Source organism: Saccopteryx bilineata, chromosome 8 (genome assembly GCF_036850765.1).
Source record: "Saccopteryx bilineata isolate mSacBil1 chromosome 8, mSacBil1_pri_phased_curated, whole genome shotgun sequence".
Lineage (NCBI taxonomy): Eukaryota > Metazoa > Chordata > Mammalia > Chiroptera > Emballonuridae > Saccopteryx > Saccopteryx bilineata.
Genome location: NC_089497.1, coordinates 8,408,147 through 8,422,817, shown reverse-complemented (window position 1 = coordinate 8,422,817; position 14,671 = coordinate 8,408,147). Strand labels below are relative to the sequence as shown.

General features: G+C 47.8%; 1 protein-coding gene and 1 pseudogene across 1 annotated transcript in view; one reads left to right on the top strand and one right to left on the bottom strand.

Annotated features, from left to right (window-relative positions):
• Positions 1–4,018: 4,018 nt before the first annotated feature.
• The window catches only part of TM4SF18 (transmembrane 4 L six family member 18), a 36,918-nt gene continuing 26,265 nt past the window's right edge, over positions 4,019–14,671 (top strand). Inside the window, exon 1 of the mRNA XM_066241587.1 lies at positions 4,019–4,143. The gene's annotated coding sequence lies outside the window, so the exon portion shown is untranslated. The remainder of the gene's footprint in view (positions 4,144–14,671) is intronic.
• LOC136311632 (nuclear pore complex protein Nup88 pseudogene) lies at positions 8,121–10,444 on the bottom strand (annotated as a pseudogene).

Genomic DNA, 14,671 nt, shown 5'->3' with positions numbered 1-14,671 from the left:
CAAAACTTCTTTATAGGTTTGGATGTTCTTATGTCGACAGGCTACCCTGAGGTCATTATATTTTTCTCTAAGGTACCTTTCGGCTCAAATGTTTACAATTTTATATGGAACTATTTAATGTGTTAAGAATCTCCAGGAAAATTGACCCATGATGCTGAGGGGGAAGAAGAAAAATTTCTCTATCTCGACCCTCAAGGTTCTTTCAGCTGGTCTAATAGTCAATCAGTGTGAGATAGATTAATGACAGAAAACAACCAAATTTAATTACCTATGTGCACATGGGAACCCCACATACATGAGAGAGCCAGAGACCTCACATCCACGAGAGGTTCAGAGACAGATAAAATGAGGTAGATATGACATCTCGGGCTAAGGAATGATGTTAGGTGCCCTAGGCTTCAGAAGGGAAGAGGCTCATTTGCAGACTGATAAGAAAAGCAGGTTTTCGGTAATCAGATGTTTTTCCTGCTATGTAGATAAGTTTTTTTGTTTTTTTTAAAAAAAAAGCTTATTTCTGACAATAGTTCCTATTCGGCAAGGTCCCTAATTTAAAATTCTTCTAGATAGTTAAGGGGTGGGGCAGAAGTTTCTCTTGAGTTGGCAGGGCTGAAAGGGACACTTAGACCACAGAGGCACAGGTTGGGGGTAACTCGTAATGAACCCCGGCATGACTCACTATGTACACTATGTAGTTTTAATTGATTAAATATTTCATTTTATTTCTAGCTGAACACTATTGTATCGATTCTCAAGGCATTTACATATTTATTTTAATATGACTGTGTAAACTAGTCAACTGGGTATATAGTTCACGTGGGCTCAAGTGTCATTCAGTCACATAATAGTTAGGGTGCGGACCTTTCTCTGGGTCGGGCACTGGTCTGGGTAGAGAAGATAGAGGGGTACAGAACAGAACTCGGCTTCTCCCCCAGGCAGCCTGCCTGTCTGGAGAGAATCAAAAGGCACGAACAGAGCAGAGAGGAGGAAGACTTGAGCCAGGCTTAGTTGCTACCGCTGGTATTGAGAGGCATAAAGGCACAAAGAAATGCCAACAACCAAACAAAGCGTCGGCCCACAAAATCAATAATTCTCACTCAAGCAGTGATGCTTAAATGTTAAATGTGTTGAGTGTTTGAGCCAAGATTACTTGGGTCTGAATCCCAATCCCACACCACTTAGCAGCTGTGTGATGTTGAGCAGACACTAAGCCCCCAAGTGCTTCCGCTTCCTTACCTGTGCATCGGAGAGAATAATACTCAAGAGAAATTTAAATTAGATAGTACTGGCAAAGGGCAGTGCTGAGTAGGATTGAGCTTTATTGTAATCATGGAAAGAAGAAAAAAATTTTCAGACCAATCAGATGCCGTGTTCATATCAAGAGTTGACTCATTTAATAAAGAGTCGCAGGTTTAGAGAAGATGAGATTTACCATCTCTCTTTAATTCTCTGGATCTTGACCTTGTCTGCATATCTGAATCACCTGGGAAGTTTTAAAGCTGATGTCCAGACTCCATCCCCAGAGCCTGATGCTGGGTTTCAGGATTTTTAACCATCAGTAAGTGTGCAGCCAGGGTTGGGACCCATTTGTCTAACTAAATATGGAGACTGAGCTGATCTGTTCTTGGGTCTCAGGTAACCAAAGCAGTTACTGATGGCTTTCATTCACCCTTACCAGTCAGTCACGTGGTACTGATAAAAAGAAGCAAATTAATCTCTGTATCAAATTATTATCAAGATTTCTTTGCAGGCCCATTTGACCTTAGACTGTGTTTCACTAAGGATTGTGTTCAAAGTTTACTTGAGTTACTTTGTTTTGTACCAGACACGGTGCCCTGACTGCTCAGCTTTGGTCTCTTTATATTCTAAAGGAAAAAGGACTGCAAAAAATCTAAACTCTGGCTCATAGATGTGTGATCGTAATATTAGGATTATAATTCTAAAGCTATTCTTTTAAATATATTGTGGAGTAAATCAAATGGATTTACTATTAAGAACCACAATTTTTGGTGTGATCATGTAGAATGTTCTTGGTCTTAGACAATACCTATTGAGAGTTTTCTAGCCCTGGCCAGTTGGCTCAGTGGTAGAGCATTGACCTGGCATATGGAAGTCCCAGGTCAATTCCTGGTCAGGGCACACAGAAGAAGTGACCATCTGGTTTTCCACCCCCACCCCCTACTTTTCCTCCCGCAGCCATGGCTCGAATGGTTTGAGCAAGTTGGCCCTGGGTGCTGAGGAGGGCTCCACGTCTCCCCTCTGGGGCTGAAGTGGCTCATTGCCGAGCAATGGAGCAGCAACTCACACGGGCAGAGCATCGCCTGGTAGGGGGCTTGCCAGGTGGATCCTGGTCAGGGTGCATGCGGGGATCTGTCTCTGCCTTCCCTCCTCTCACTTAATTAAAAAAAAAAGAAAGAAAAGAAAGTTTTCCAGTGAAATATTATCATATAGGCACTTTCTTTGAAATGATTCGGAAAAAACAACAACATGTGAGAAACGTAAAGCCAAGGGAACAGTGTATGAACATCGATGAATCAATCTCGTAACACAGTAGTCATTACGTAATTCTAATTTAAAAGGCATTTTCCTAAGTTCAAAATTTTTCAAGATAAAAAATTTTAGAATAGTAATATATCTTATTTGACATTTTATAAAACTTTTGTGTGTGTGTGTGTGTGCAACTTGACTAATCAGAATATGGTATAAAGCCAGATTTTACTTCAGTAAGAAGCAGCATCAAAATATCAAGAGCTTAGAGCAAAGGTTTATTTCTTGCTCAACACAGAGAGTCCATGCAAGAATGGAGAATCTCTCACAAATAATGAGATACCTACCCGGAACGGACACACACACCTGCTAATCTTGTGCTCCCACGGACCCCTAAGGAGAGTTGGGGATCGGGAAACAGCAGACAAGCAGTATCAGCAACTGTCCCTGTGTTCATGTTTTGTGCCACAGTAAAATCAATCGATGTGGGAAGGTAATACAGTGTAGCGGGTAGGAGCCCAGGCTCTGCAGCCAGATTACTACTTACAGGTCAATCACTTCCCAGCTAATCTCCAGCAAGTTACTTCATTTCTTCCCACCTCCATTTCATCTGATGTAAAAATTGGATCTACTCATAGTAACTGGGGAAATGTTAGGTCAGGGGTCGGGAACCTATGGCTCGTGAGCCAGATGTGGCTCTTTTGATGGCTGCATCTGGCTCACAGACAAATCTTCAATTAAAAAAATAATAACGTTAAAAATAGAAAACATTCTCATGTATTACAATCCATTCATTTCCTACCGCTCATGTTCATGGTTGCGGATGGCTGGAGCCAATCACAGCTGTCCTCCGGGACAACACCACATTTTTATTGGATAATGCTTAACGTACACGGGTTGTGTATGGCTCTCACGGAATTACATTTTAAAATATGTGGCGTTCATGGCTCTCTCAGCCAAAAAGGTTCCCGACCCCTGCGTTAGGTGATTGAGCATAGTTAACGCATTTGGAACAGTGGCTGGCGTGTTCCTATCCTCAACAGCATTATTTTGTCGTATGAAACTCAGTATAATGCCTTCAAGAAATTCCTCAATGCCCCTCCTCCAAATCAGACAGTACGAAGACTGGCAGTGAGAAGTCAGCTCCTCTCACCCCTGAGCCTCCCCACCCCGGAACGCCTGTTGCCAGCTGTGGCGTTTGTGAGTTCACTGCCTTTCAGCCCCAAGTCTCCCTTCATTGCTCGGCCTGTGATAAGGACACATTTCCTTTGCCAGCTCACACGCCGCTGTGAAAGCCTGCCGGTAGGGGACGCCAGAGGGACTCGGAGGGTCCATGGGCCTCTTCCTGGTTCCGGCTGGCTTTCCGTTCCTGCTCCTGGGGTGCTGGGTGGGTGTGTGGGAGAGCCAGCCAGGGGACTCACCCCCTCAAGTTCCACTTCCCCCGGGCCAGCTCAGCGACACTCCAGTGAGCAGCGTCCTGGCATCTTTCCAGGGGGCCCCCTCTGTGGACCAGCCAGCTTCCCGTCAGGTTCCACAGCCATTTCCCAGTGAGTTTCATCAGCACCCCCAGTGAGGGATTTCTCTCCTCTAGCCTCAGACTCCCAGGGCCCCCGTGGAAGAATTTCCAGCCTGTGGACTGTGGACCAGCTCTGGCATGAGGTAACCCAGCTGACTATTACAGTATTCAGGGGGCTGTCCCCTCTCCAAGGAGGTGTGGGTCCAGCCTTGAGGTCCTCTTTTCAGCCTTAGCGTCTTCTTCCAAGCTCTCTTATTCCCACCTACTAAATAACTCATTACTCTTTTCATTAAACTTTGACTATGCAGATGATGGCGTCATTTCCATCTCCTGAATGGACAGGAATCAGGACAGAACAGCATCTGGTCATCATCTTCTGGAGACAGGCTATGTCTATGTGATGTGTGTGTGCATCCACCTCTTTTATTATATAAATAGTAACGTCCTGGACAGTGTTTTCTGAACTCAGCCATCAATGCGATCCACACACAGAGATTTATTTCCTTGGAAACAGTTGCATAGTATTGCATATTATATAGAGATGCCATAATTTATTGAACTAGTCTCTTATTAATGGGGAATTAAATTATTCCACAAATATGATAGTAGTATTCTTATTTGGTTGGCCCATAGGCCCATGTGCAAGCATATCTTTTATTTAATTTATTTTTCTGAAGTGAGAAATGGGAGGCAGCAGACAGACGGGGATCCACCCGGCATGCCCACCAGGGGATGATGCTCTGCCCATCTGGGGTGTTGCTCTGTTGTGGCCAGAGCCATTCTAGCACCTGAGGTGGAGGCCATGGACCCATCCTTAGCACCTGGGCCAACTTTGCTCCAATGGAGCCTCGGCTGCGGGAGGGGAAGAGAGAGACAGAGAGGAAGGAGAGGGGGAGGGGTGGAGAAGCAGATGGGCGCTTCTCCTGTGTGCCCTGGCCGGGAATCGAACCCGGGACTTCCACACGCCAGGCTGACGCTCTGCTGCTGAGCCAGCCGGCCAGGGCCAGCATGTCGGTTTTCTTGATCATCAGAACCTCTTTCACTCTACCTCCCCCTATTCTCTGTCTAGTAAGTCCTAAGTCTTATTATTCTTTCCCCCCTTTTGTTATTTTTCTATTACAGTTGACATTCGATATTATATTAGCTTCAGGTGTACGACCCAGTGATTAGATACTTATATAACTTAAGAGGCAATCCTCCCGGCCCGTCTAGCAGCCTGCCGGCATCATACTTAGTTATTGTGATAATATTGACCATGTTTCCTGGGCCGCACTTTACATCAGCCAGTGACTATTTGTACTCCTTAACCCCTTCATCGTGCCAGCCAGCCCAACCTCCCTCTCCTCGTCTCCCCATTTTTTTTCACAGTGCGCGATATTGATATAAAATCTTTACACAGTGAAGTTCACACTTTGATGGTACAGCTTTGACAAATGTATACTGCTGTGTCATCAGCACAATAAAAATACTGTACAAAGTATTTCCATCCCCCTAGCAAGTTCTATGTGGCCCTTTGTAGTCAACTCTTCTCCTGTCCCAGCCGCCGGTAACCATCGATCTGATTTCTGTACCAACAGCCTTGTTTTCTCAGGATGTCATTTCCATGAAATCATGTAGTAGGTAGTCTGCCTTCTTTCACTCAATGTACGTCTTTTGAGATTCAGTCATGTTGTAGTATCAATAGTTCCTTCTGTTTTCGCTGCATAGCATTCCATTTGAAAATATATAGCTTACTTATCCATTTACCAGTTGATGCTTCTAATTTGGGGTGATTTATAAACATTTCTGTAAAGGTCTTGGTGTGTGGACTGATTTTTTTTTTCTTTCTGAAGCTGGAAACAGGGAGAGACAGTCAGACAGACTCCCGCATGCGCCCGACCGGGATCCACCCCGCACGCCCACCAGGGGGCGACGCTCTGCCCACCAGGGGGCAATGCTCTGCCCCTCCGGGGTGTCGCTTTGCTGCGACCAGAGCCACTCTAGCGCCTGGGGCAGAGGCCAAGGAGCCATCCCCAGCGCCCCGGCCATCTTTGCTCCAATGGAGCCTCGCTGCGGGAGGGGAAGAGACAGACAGGAAGAAGAGGGGGAGGGGGAGGGGTGGAGAAGCAGATGGGCGCTTCTCCTGTGTGCCCTGGCCGGGAATCGAACCCGGGACTGCTGCACGCCAGGCCGACGCTCTACCACTGAGCCAACCGGCCAGGGCTGGACTGATGTTTTCAATTTTTTTTTCTTTTTTTTTTTTTTTTTTTTTTTTTGTATTTTTCTGAAGCTGGAAATGGGGAGAGACAGTCAGACAGACTCCTGCATGCGCCCGACTGGGATCCACCTGGCACACCCACCAGGGGCGATGCTATGCCCACCAGGGGGCGATGCTCTGCCCCTCCGGGGCGCCGCTCTGCCGCGACCAGAGCCACTCTAGCGCCTGGGGCAGAGGTCAAGGAGCCATCCTCAGCGCCCGGGCCATCTTTGCTCCAATGGAGCCTTGGCTGCGGGAGGGGAAGAAAGAGACAGAGAGGAAGGGGGGGTGGAGAAGCAAATGGGCGCTTCTCCTATGTGCCCTGGCTGTGAATCGAACCCGGGTCCCCACACGCCAAGCCGACGCTCTACCGCTGAGCCAACCGGCCAGGGCCTGATGTTTTCATTTTTTTAAAGTAAATAACTAGGAGGGGGATTGCTGGGTTGTATAGCATGTTTAGCTTGGTAAAAGGCTGCCTAGCCATTTTCCGAAGGAACTGCTGTACCATCTCCCATTCCCACTCCCGCAGCACACGAGAATTCCTGCTGCTCCGCGTCCTCACCGCGTCGGGCCTTCTTTCTATCTGACGGAATGACTGCAGTTGTCTCTGGAGTGATCTCTTAGCTCCATACCTTTCAGACTCTAACCCAGCCTTCAAACTGAAACCAGAATGAGCCTTAACATCCCATCTGCTCTCCCCCCAACTGTTCACTGACTTTATTGGGGTGACACTGGTTAACAGAATTAGGCAGGTTTCAGGTGCCCAGTCCACAACACGTCGTCTGCTCACCTGCACACGTACTGTGTTCACCTGCACATGGCTCACCACCCAGGTCAGCTCCTTCCCTCCCTGTTTACCCCCCGCACCCCCCTCCACCTCCCCCCACTTCCCCTCCCCCCAGAAATCACCACACTCTTGTCCATGCCCGTGAGCTGGTTCTCTTTTTTCTTTTCTTTTTTCTTTTTGCACTTTTCTGAAGCTGGAAACGGGGAGAGACAGTCAGACAGACTCCCGCATGCGCCCGACTGGGATCCACCCGGCACGCCCACCAGGGGGCGATGCTCCGCCCATCCAGGGCGTCGCTATGTTGCGACCAGAGCCACTCTAGCGCCGGGGCAGAGGCCACAGAGCCATCCCCAGCGCCTGGGCCATCTTTGCTCCAATGGAGCCTTGGCTGCAGGAGGGAAGAGAGAGACAGAGGAAGGAGAGGGGGAAGGGTGGAGAAGCAGATGGGCACTTCTCCTGTGTGCCCTGGCCGGGAATCGAACCCGGGACTTCTGCACGCCAGGCCGATGCTCTACCACTGAGCCAACTGGCCAGGGCCTCTTTTTTCTTTTTTGCTCAATCTTTTCACACACACCCCTATCCAGCCTACCAACCCGATCCCTGACACCTGTCAGCCTGCTGTCTGTCTGTGAGTCTGTCTCCATTATGCTTGTTAGTTCATTTGTTGATTAGATTCCACACAGGAGTGAGATCATACGGTACTTGTCTATCTCTGACTGGCTTATCTCACTCAGAGTAATGCTCTCCAGGTCCATCCATGATGTCACGAAAGGTAAGATGTCCTTCTTTTTTACAGCCATAAAGTATTCCACTGTGTAAATGTGCCACAACTTTTTTATCCACTCCTCTACTGATGGATATTGGGCTGCTTCCAAATTGTGGCTATTGTAAATAATGCTGCAATGGACATAGGGTTGCATATGTTCTTTTGAATTAGTGTTTTGGGTTTCTTTGGATAAATTCCCAGAAGTGGAATCACTGGATCATAAGGCAGCTCCGTTTTTATTTATTTTTTAAATAAAAGCATTTATTCAATAATTATAAAACAAGTTAGGTATAAAAAAAATGAACAACCACACCAAAGCTTATCGAAATGCTTCTTTATAAACGGGATGCTGCAACCTGTTGTACAGTATGAGTTCAAGCCTTCTCTTGTGTTAACTTCAGGTGTGAGTCTGTCCTGGTGGTGTCAGAAGTTTATATGATTTTGGATATCGTTAAGTTGCTTCACCATTTCTCTTATGTGTTCACCCTCCTCCTTCAGGACGGACTGGATGCACTTCCGCTGGTAGGTGCTGAGAGTAATGGTGGGTTTCTGAGGACTAAGTACCTTTTCCATCTTTCGCTGCTGATAGTCTTTTTTCATAGTAACCTGTTTGATGGCATTTCCCAAATGTCTAAGTTGATCAGGTATCAGCTGTAATTCTTTCTTCATGTCTCTCTCACTATCAGAGAGAACTGGGAGCTGAGAATGAAAACTGTGAAGTACTTTTTTCATCCTGTTCATGTTATCTTCTTGCTTTTCCTTGGCTTCCTCATACTTGTCAGCTAAGTGCTCAGCCATTTCCCGTAGACTTTTCCTTTCCTCACGACAATAACTGAGATCTTCTAGTTGTTTCTTTTTTTGGTCACACAGTAATTTGACCCTCCGCTGAATCTCCTCCTTTGCCAGGTCCTGCTTCAGAATGTACTGCTCTCTGAACACCTGGGTGGCTCTGCTGATGAGCTGAAGACATTCTTCCAGGGGAAGGGCCGTATCTTTTTCAGATGATTTCAAAAATGATGGATTTGCAACACTACATTGCAAAATGCTTCTTATATGCTTTTCAAAGGAATCCGGGGTTTCAGCAAGAATTCGGAGGGGAGATTCCGCCACTTCAACATCTTCTTGGGTACAAAGCAGGGGAGGAGAAGATGGATGGACTGAGCTTAATAAAGGCCGTATGAGGCATTTGTAGGTACTGGTGATGCAGATCATCGTGGGCCCCAGGATGTCAGGGACAATCCAGAATCCTTGAATTGGAGCTGGTTGCCTGCATGGCAATGGCTTCGTACAAAGGATGTGTTCTACAAAGCATTTCTGTTCGGTAGCAAGTAAACTATCCTTATCTTCTTCATCTGATCCAAGAAATTTATGAAGTTTATGAATCCAAGTTAGCCCAACACTGTGTACACCAGTTTCATGAGTACAGTGATATCTTGAGGGACACTTGGGATCTCTATGAAGTTTGATTGGACAAGAAAAGTCAGAATCAAAAGGATCATCCTCTCCTGATGCCAGTTTCAGGGCAAGCTCCAACTCAACACACTCAAACACGTACAGAGAAGGAATGAGGTCCGCCCTGGAATCCCAGAACTTCTCTGAAGTTTGGTCATCTTCTTCTTCGCCTTCCAGCACAACACAGTGATACAACATTCCAGATTCAGTTGCAATTACTAAGATGTTGGGGACACAGGGTAAGCAGAGTATAGCACAGACATCATAACCATAGTTATCTTCAGCTACAGGATGCATGGGCAATGGACCTAACAGCTTCCCGATATTCCCAGGGCTGTGAAACAGACTAACAAATGTAAGGAAAGTCTCCCCATTCTCATATAAGATGTACAGTGAGTATGCCATTACTTCATCTTTGCCTTTTTGTCCAAATATATTCTTCGGGACTGCTGCCAATGGCCCAAAGTCAAATGCAACTGCTGTCTCTCCTAGAGATGCAGTATATGCCCTTCCTTTATTGAGTATTAGGTTTTCCTCTTCTGCTTCTGAAAGTATGATGACCTTAGTGGGTGTCTGGGGCTCACGTAGAGAGTAAATTCTTATTACATTGTCTGATATTAACAGCACTATGTGGGGATCCAACATTTCACTTGGATACCAGGCAGCATGCTTTAGAGTCAGAGAGGTAGAACTGGTGAAAAATCTCTTGGCTATTGGAGTGGTACTACAATTCACTGTTGATTTTCCACCTTCAAATTCAGAATTCTTCCCCCATCTTTTAGGTAATTCTAATACCATAAGTCCTTTTATTCCTATAAGTGCTATGTGATGTTGTGCTGGACTTAACAAGACTTGATAGATTTCAAACAGGGGTGGATTTATGCAAAGCAATCTCTGGTACTGGGGGAGGGAGGGCTCCTCACCCGCGCCGCTGAGGCCCCGAAGGCAAACCACTGAGAAGGTGCTGTCTTCACTGTCCCACAGGAAGAGTTCTCCGCCAAGGCCTAACACCAGGTTTCTTGTCAGCAACTGTGGTGGCAATGGCGGCGACGAAGGCTATAATGAAGAAACCGGTTTCTCAGCCTTGGCTGGACTCTGGTCTTTCAGTCCCTCCCGGAGCTGCAAGAACACGGCGTGGTTGGGAAGCCAGGTCTGCCACAGTTCGCCGTCGCCCTCGTTTTTAATTTTTTGAGAAAACTCCATATTGCTTTCTGCAGTGGCTGCACCAGTCTGCATTCCCACCAACAGCACACGAGGGTTCCCTTTTCTCCGTATCCTCACCAGCACTTGTTGTTTGTTGATTTATTTATTTATTTTTATTTATTTTATTTTTTTGTATTTTTCTGAAGCTGGAAACGGGGAGAGGCAGTCAGACAGACTCCCGCATGTGCCCGACTGGGATCCACCCGGCACGCCCACCAGGGGCGATGCTCTGCCCCTCCGGGGCGTCGCTCTGCCGCGACCAGAGCCACTCTAGCGCCTGGGGCAGAGGCCAAGGAGCCATCCCCAGCGCCCGGGCCATCTTTGCTCCAATGGAGCCTTGGCTGCGGGAGGGGAAGAGAGAGACAGAGAGGAAGGAGGGGGGGTGGAGAAGCAGATGGGCGCTTCTCCTGTGTGCCCTGGCCGGGAATCGAACCCAGGTCCCCCGCACGCCAGGCCGACGCTCTACCGCTGAGCCAACTGGCCAGGGCCTATTTATTTATTTTTAAAGAGACAGAGAGAAGGATAGATAGGGACAGACAGACAGGAACGGAGAGAGATGAAAAGCATCAATCATCAGTTTTTCGTTGCGACACCTTAGTTATTCATTGACTGCTTTCTCATATATGCTTGACTGCAGGCCTTCAGCAGACCGAGTGAACCCTTGCTCAAGCCAGCGACCTTGGGTCCAAGCTGGTGAGCTTTTTGCTCAAACCAGATGAGCCCGCATTCAAGCTGGCAACCTTGGGGTCTTGAACCTGGGTCCTCCGCATCCCAGTTTGACGCTCTATCCAGTGCGCCACCACCTGGTCAGGCTGTTGATTTATTGATGATAGCCATTCTGACAGATGTGAGATGATATCAGAATGCTGTCCACTCTTGTGTGGCTCTGGCTTCCTCCGAATGAAGTCCAGACTCTTCAGCCTGACATGAACAAGACCTTTGAGCTTCGAGCTCCTTTCTCACCTCAGCCCCAACCACATCCCTCGTCTCCCACCCAGGGAGCCAGACACAGCCACGCTAGAAGGGCCCAAGCTGTAGAGGGGCCTCCATTTCCTAACTTAGTGCTCCTGTGCAGCCCAATGCAGTTGTCTGGCTGGAGCAGTTTCGATTTTCTACTTCAAAATCCCAGGATGAAACACCCTCTGAATTGTGGGTAATGTTGGTGTGTATGCAACCAAATGTTTACCAGCATCATCTTTTTTGTGTGTGTGACAGAGACAGAGAGAGTCAGAGAGAGTGACAGATAGGGACAGAGAGACAGACAGGAAGGGAGAGAGACGAGAAGCACCAACTTCCCGCTGTGGCACCCTAGCTGTTCATTGACTAATCCCTCACATGTGCCTTGACTGGGGGCTACAGCAGCCTACGTGTCCCCTTGCCAGCCAGCAACCTTGGGGGTCGCTCAAACCAGATGAGCCCGCGCTCAAGCCGGTGACCTCGGGGTCTTAAATCTGGGTCCTCCACATCCCAGTCTGATGCTGCATCCACTGCGCCACCGCCCGGTCAGGCCAGTGTCATCTTTTTCAACTATTTTATATGAAAAGTTTCAAAGAATTCAGGGAAGTAGAAAAACTAGTGCAATGAACACCCAGGTTGAATTCAACGATTGTCACCACGCCGACAGGTTTACTTCACTTGTCAGTCTGGCGTACACCCGCACAGCTCCCTCCCACCTTCTCCTCCTCCTGCCAAGTCCTTTCAGATCTCAGATTTGTGTTAGACCGTCTGGTAAGTCCATGTCAGGTGAATGTATCTCCTAAAAATGAGAACAACCTCCTTCATAACTGTACCGCTATCATACCCGAAAGAAATGTAAAACAACCTTTCAATATTGTCTCATACTATCTCTATTTGTATTTTTCCAATTGACCCCCAAATATATTTCACCACATTGTTTCCCAAACCAAGACCGAATCAAGCATCACGCCTTGCACTTACCACCGGTGGCCGTGTCCACGCTGTCTGAGTCTCCGTCTGCCCAGCCACTCGCTCCTGTTCCCCTGGAAGACTTGGTTCTGTCCCCACCCTTCCAAGGAATTTCCCACAACCCCCCAGCTCCATTCAAGCTTCCTGGGCCTTGCTGTCCTTTCAAGAAGCTTATGTTTAAATTCATTGAAGAGCCCTGGCCGGTTGGCTCGGTGGTAGAGCGTCGGCCTGGTGTGCAAGGGGTCCCGGGTTCGATTTCCGGCCAGGGCACACAGGAGAAGCGCCCATCTGCTTCTCCACCCCTCCTCCTCTCCTTCCTCTCTGTCTCTCTCTTCCCCTCCCGCAGCGAGGCTCCATTGGAGCAAAGATGGCCCGGGCGCTGGGGATGGCTCCTTGGCCTCTGCCCCAGGCGCTAGAGTGGCTCTGGTCGCGGCAGAGTGACGCCCCGGAGGGGCAGAGCATCGCCCCCTGGTGGGCAGAGCGTGCCCCTGGTGGGCATGCCGGGTGGATCCCGGTCGGGTGTATGCAGGAGTCTGTCTGACTGTCTCTCTCCGTTTCCAGCTTCGGAAAAATACAAAAGAAAAAAAAAAAAAAGATTCATTGAAGAGTCAACATTTTTTTTTTATCACAGACCTTTAGCTGAACTTCTCTGTTTCCGCAACTATATATAATAGATCCCAAGCAGACCCAGAACATCTTGGGAGCAAGAAATGATTGTTCTTCACCTCCCTGCTAGGTGGTAATTGCCCCTAACACATTTAAGGGATAAATGTGGACTGCAGCACCTTGGTCCTCACTGTGAAGAGCGGGAATAAATGAACAGATTGTGGAGGCTTCCAGAAGGAAGGGAGGACAAGGCAGGTCAGACAAGGGTCTGAGAGGCCATCTCAACCAGAGGGTATTGCTTGAGGAGCTTTGAATAAGAATTGTATACTCCTTCACCTCTCTCTGTAAGCAAAACACTGGCTGCATGACGGTTGGTTGAAGACGGATGCACAGTCCAGCGGCACCATAGACACTTTGGGGCAGATAATTCTACAGACAGAGTTATAAACACAAAAATCAAGGACACTGCAACTCAATGGTCCATTTCTGTTTACACAGCTGTTCTGCCGATGCTTTTGTCACGTGTTTTCAAGGAAATACCCACTTCCGGTGGGTTGCCTAGGTTGACTGAACCACGATCAGCACTGGGTGCCCTTGGTCAGTGGGGTAAATCATAATTCACCACTGAACTCCCCGGCGGGACATTTCTCTTGGAATATTAGCATTTGCTGCCTTCAAAACTCTTGTCACTGCGGCAAACGCTCTGATAACTTTCTTTCAGCTACTTCCTTCTTCTCCACTTCCCAGCACCTCTGGGATTAATTTCAGGATCGTATATTCACTCTGATTCCGAAGCGACGCAGAGGCTGCGCACGGAGACTGTTTTAGGTGGAGCGCTTCCTCCGGAGTGGCCTTGTCCCCGGGTAGCAGGCATCCTGCGGATTTCCTCAGCTCCGCTGCAGAGAACGGGAGGCCAAGGCCAGGAGCCGCCGATAAGCACAGGAGCCCAGTGAGTGACGAGTGACTCGTCCCGGTTCCTGGAGGGCTTGCAAGAGAAATCCTGATTTAGTAAGAATTCCTTGGCAAGAAAACTGAGACTTTACTGAAGACAAATGGCTTCGGAAATGCTTTTTATAAGTATAAAAGAAAAAAAATTTTTTTTTCAGCAGGCAGGTTAAACAAGAGTTTGCTTAGGAATGGCATTAAGCAAAATATTAGCTGTCCAGGAAGACTTCGTTGGATGTTTTGGTTCATGGAATAACCCAAGACAGGAGAATTGCTGAAACTCTCCTTCTCACAATTTTATCAAGTTTTCTAGCTTGTCAACTCCTTTTCATTCTCTTCTGCCACTCTTATTAAACAGTCTTCCAAATGACAGGCCTTCAGAGCTATCTGTGGCATGAACACATCACCAGAGACGTCGTTCTGGGCTTGACCGAGACTGGGGAATACTAGCCATGTGTGTTGGCCTTCCCTGACCCTGTCTTCCTGACGGGTGTCAGTAATCTATCCAGCTAACATGGCCGACCTGGACGTCCCTCCCACGGAAACCAGCGTGTCTTCAAACCAGCGCGGTAGGCAGTCACTGCCGGGGTGTCAGAATATCCAAGCTGCAAGCCTAATGAAGAAGAGAGGGCGAGTGCCTAAATGTGTGTGTATCAGGCAATGGTGAACGTGGTGGAAGAGTCCAACGCAGATGAAACTCAGGCTGAACTCCTAGTTCCCCGGCAAGTTTAAAAAAATGTTTTTTTCTTG